Genomic DNA, 4,629 nt, shown 5'->3' with positions numbered 1-4,629 from the left:
TTAAGGGCTCTGTTCAACCTCCCATTTTGGGGGTTCTAAACTCTATTTCACCATTAACATTATTTTACCACACTTTAGCAATGTCATAGCTGCAGATAGAACTGCCTCAGAGATGGCAGTTCAGTGTGCAGAGAGGAGCCACTGTTCAGGTGATGCCACTGTCTGCCAGGTTCTAGGACTCCCTTGCAGCTATAACTTGCATTATTATTGCAAGGCTACATTATCAAGCTGTGAATAATGCACATTGATTAGTAATCCTTAAATGCTCAGCATAAAATCTGTTATTTTCTTTTTATAGTATGTTGTGTCTTTGCATCCAGGAGTAGTATAAACTTCAGAAATTTTCTCAGCCTGACAAAGGGAGCACCCAGCTGGGGTGGGGTTATGGGGCTGCCCACCACCCACAAAGCAAAGTCTCTCTGCAGTTGCTCACAACGCACTGTGAGGCAGTGGCATTTTTCTCCACTGTAGGTTGGCACCTGTTGGAATCCCTTAAAGTTCAGCAATTTTCCCTTGTCCTCCAGCCTGATCTTCATGCATTCATTGTTTTGTTTGTTCAGATAAATATATGAAGCTTTGTTCTTGCTATATTCCCTTCTCACAGACTAAGACTATGAGGCAGAAAGAGAGAACATAGTCTGCACAAAAGAATGAATGAAAGAGAGAGGGAAAGAGCCCTAGGGCCTGGGCCACTGTTCTGCCTCAACAGTGCAGGGTCAGCAGCAGAACTGGCACTCTCTGAAGTCACCCAGGATCAGAGGAATTTGAGGCTGTGGGCGTTAACATCGTGCACTGGGTCTGCCTGCATCTTCAAGGTGCACAGACTCGGTGGTGCTCAGTGCTTCAGCAAGCTGCCCTGAGACATCTCCATTGCACTGGGAGCATTGCCATGTGGTCAGGGCAGCACACAGAGTATTACCAGAGGAAGTCATTCATTTTGGCTGAAGAAACATGGGCTGCTCTGTGGGAAAGGGAAACATAGATCAAGTGTCACGAGTAAATCCCTAGCACAAGTTCAGGCAGCCTGTCTCTCTTTGCAGCTTTAAACTACCTCCCTTCAGTTGATAATTTCTCAGACTTTGAGGTCTGTTAAAAGCTTTTCACTGCTACAGCAGCTTCTTCAGGGTTTCTTTCTAGGTGTGGCTGAGTTCAGGCTCAACCCAAGTGATTTATGTTCAGACTGTACAGTGGTCTGGTTCCAAATGTGTCAGCAGTTGCAGACGTGCCCTGCATATGTGGCTGCTTGGGTCTGAGATTCTGTTGAGCACTGAGAGCTGCAGAGATCACTGCTGTAGAATACAGATTAGGATTATCGGATATTGGAGCATTTACTAAGACCCTTGATGGAATTCTTTGGCAATCTAAAATGGGCGTGTTTACACACATCTACAGTGCCTGTAATTACCACAATCCACCTTCACCTTTAGGACAGAGGAAAGGTCTGAAAACCTGCCTGAAGCTTCTAGATGACTGTGAGAAGCTGAGGATAAAGCCCTGAGTTTATCTGCCCAATGCCATCTACCTGGCAGCATTCCTGTTGCATGGTCAGGATTCAAGAAAGCTGTGGGTTTGTGCCACAGCATGAAGGGTTGCTTTGCAAAACAGAATGGTCAGCCTATATTATTTAACTTTCCTGTTGACTTTTGGCTTGAGAATGCAGAATTACTGTAATTCACATGCTCAGCTAGGCTGTTACCTGCTCTTGGCAGCAGACAGAGCCAGAATCAAGGAATTTGGCACTAGTTTATTTGGGAGAGAGCTGCTTGTCTGCTCATCGCCTCTTTATTAGTATCTGTGCTGATGAAGTGCATTCTTTTGCATTTCTGTGTTCCTAAAAGTAATCTGGCTTCTCTCTACAGTCTGAGCTAAATGCTCAGCCAAACCATTGCTCAGGTAAGAGTTGGCTTATGAGCCTGTCTCTGCGATACTGAATCCATACAAAAATTTGGAGATCCTGAGGTACCTGATGACAGTCTCATGGATCCTGTGAGCATCCAGAAGAACTAGCCTGGCTGGCTGTTTTATAGTCCTTGGGGCTTTCCGAAGTGAGCTGCTTCTACTGACTTAAAGTAGCAGAGCAGTGCGCCATGGTAGCTGGATCTCTGCCAAATGTAGATCTCTTCCCAGCCCCTTCTCACAAGTACCTTGGCTGCTTTTAGCTTATGTCATTGTGCTAACTCAAAGAAAACCCATCTGGGAAGGAGAGAAGTTTTATCTTCTGCAAGAAACTTCTCTGTGCACTTTGCTCAGCCTCCTCGGCTATAGGGAAACCCAAACACTAGTTCTGTGCACACAGGAGCGAGCTTAGCTCTCAGAAGGGGCAGTAATTGTACCCCCAAAGCAGCTCCCAGCTCTGCTGCCCTCTGCATCTCCTCTGCAGACTCCTTCCATGAGTTGAGCTCCCTGACTTATTCCTATCATTCTTGGAAATGGCAACAGATCAGGCAGAACTTGAGTGGGCAATTTTTTTTTCTGAACTTTTGCATTTTATTTCTCCATCCAGATGTTGGACGGTTTTGCTCTGTGTGTGCACACTAGTGGCTCTTTCCAAGCACATTCACGTTAGCCCCACGTGATTGTTTGTAAATTTGTGCTTGTTTTGCTTTTCTTCCCTGTCCTCCCTGGAGGATGTCGGTCTGGTGCGGTGATCCTGAAGTGCCACCTGGTGACCGGACGGCCTCTTGCAGCACAACATCTGGCACGGACTGAGCACGCCCGTTTTTGCCCACGTCACCTGAATTGCAGATAATCTGTATTGGTGTCCATAGCCTCTCCACTGAGAGGAGAGGGCTATAGGGTCCCGCTGCTCTGCTTTTCCCTGCCTACTCCCACTTTCTGTCTTTTTTTATCCTGTCTATGGCAAGGAAGATAGGCAGAGCATTTGGTGACATGCTGCTTGCTAGACTGCAGTTATCCATGGCCATAATCTAATTCTTAAAGCAATATTTTTTTTTTGCACAGCATGAACATTCTTATACAGATGGTCAACAAGTGTTGCTGGGGAGACTGGGCAGTGGTGTAAAGTAGTGTAAAGTCCCTGTGAATATCTCTGCAGATACAGACTGATACATTTCTGCATAAAACAGTCTCTGAGCTGGCACTTCAAGGCTGGAAATGAGATAGGTGGTACCAGATCTGGAGCTGAGAGAGAACTGTAGTTGCTGCTCACTCACTATGTGCCCATGGGCACTGCAGGTCAGGGTGGAAGGGAGGAGAGCGCTCAGCAGAGGAGCACATTGCAGCCAAACCAACCTCCACAGCCATCCTGTGGTATGTTCTCCATTCCTAGGTGCATCTTCCCAGACACTGACCTTTCACCCCATCCCTAATATCTCCTGGGGCATTTGCAGAGGAACACCCTTTTGTTTACAAGCATCTTAGCAGGGCAGGGCCAGACCCTCCCAAAAATTTAGTTCCTGACATTGTAGGAATCCCTGGGTGCTGCCAAGAGATGATATGCGTGCTGTGTGTGGTTGCAGCATCGGCGTGGTATGCACAAGTGCTGGGGGAGGACTGAACTCTGTTACTGATCTTCGTATGCACCTCTGTGAGTCATGCAGCAAACTTATGCTGCAGAGGCTGGTAGCCTTACTACTCTCTAGCAACTCCCTGAAAGGAGGTTGTAGCAAGGTGGGGGTTATATATAATATCAGAGAATGGCTTAGCTTAGAAGGGACCTAAAAAATCATGTAGTTTCAACCCCTGCCATGGGCAGGGCTGCCAGCCACCAGATCAGGCTGCCCAGGATCCCACCCAATCTGGCCTTGAGTGCATCCAGAGATGGAGCATCCACAACTTCTCTAGGCAACTTCTTCCACTCTTCTTTTAGTTTAAAGCCATTCCCTCTTTATCAGATCATGTAAAAAATTGACTCCCCTCCTGCTCATAAGCTCCCTTCAAGTACTGAAAGGCCACAATGAAGTCTCCCTGGAGTCTTCTCCAAGCTAAACAAGCCCCACTGCCTCAACATTTCTTCATAGAGAAGTGCTCCAGCCCTCTGATCATCTTAGTAGCCCTCTTCTGGACCTGCTCCAACAGCTCTGTATCACTTCTGTACTGGGGGCTCCTGGAGTCAGCCTCTTCTCCCCAGTAACAGGGGTAGGATAAGAGGAAACAGCCTCAAGTTGCACCAGGGAAGGTTCCCACTGGTTATTAGCAGAAATTTATTCTCTGAAAGGGTGGCCAAGACCTGGGGACATGGCACTGAGGGACACGGATAGTGGGCAGGTGGGGATGGGTCGATGGCTGGGCTCGGTGATCTTAGACTTTTTTAAACGTAATGATTCTATGATGTGGGAAGGAAGCAGACCCAGAGGGCCCGGGAGACCCCGAGAACCGCTTCAGCCCCGCATTGAGCCACCCTGGAGGTGGCCCCGTGCAGCTGCGAGTGTTCGGGCACCGCTGTCCGCAGTGCCGTTCCCACGGCACCGGGCAGGAGCAGGGCGGCGTTCGGACCCCGCAGATAAGCGAAAGGAGGAGGCATAAATGCGGGGAGACGGTGAGAGCCGAGCCCTGCCGTTCGGCCCCAGCGGGCGGACAGGCGAGATGCGTCCGCGCTATCACCGCCTATCGAGGCGACGCCCGGCCGCAGCCCGCCGACAGCCGGCAATCAAGGCCCACAGCCGCGGC

This window comes from Meleagris gallopavo, chromosome 14 (assembly GCF_000146605.3).
Source record: "Meleagris gallopavo isolate NT-WF06-2002-E0010 breed Aviagen turkey brand Nicholas breeding stock chromosome 14, Turkey_5.1, whole genome shotgun sequence".
NCBI lineage: Eukaryota > Metazoa > Chordata > Aves > Galliformes > Phasianidae > Meleagris > Meleagris gallopavo.
The sequence above is the reverse complement of the archived record's forward strand: the minus strand, read 5'-3'. Positions refer to the sequence as shown.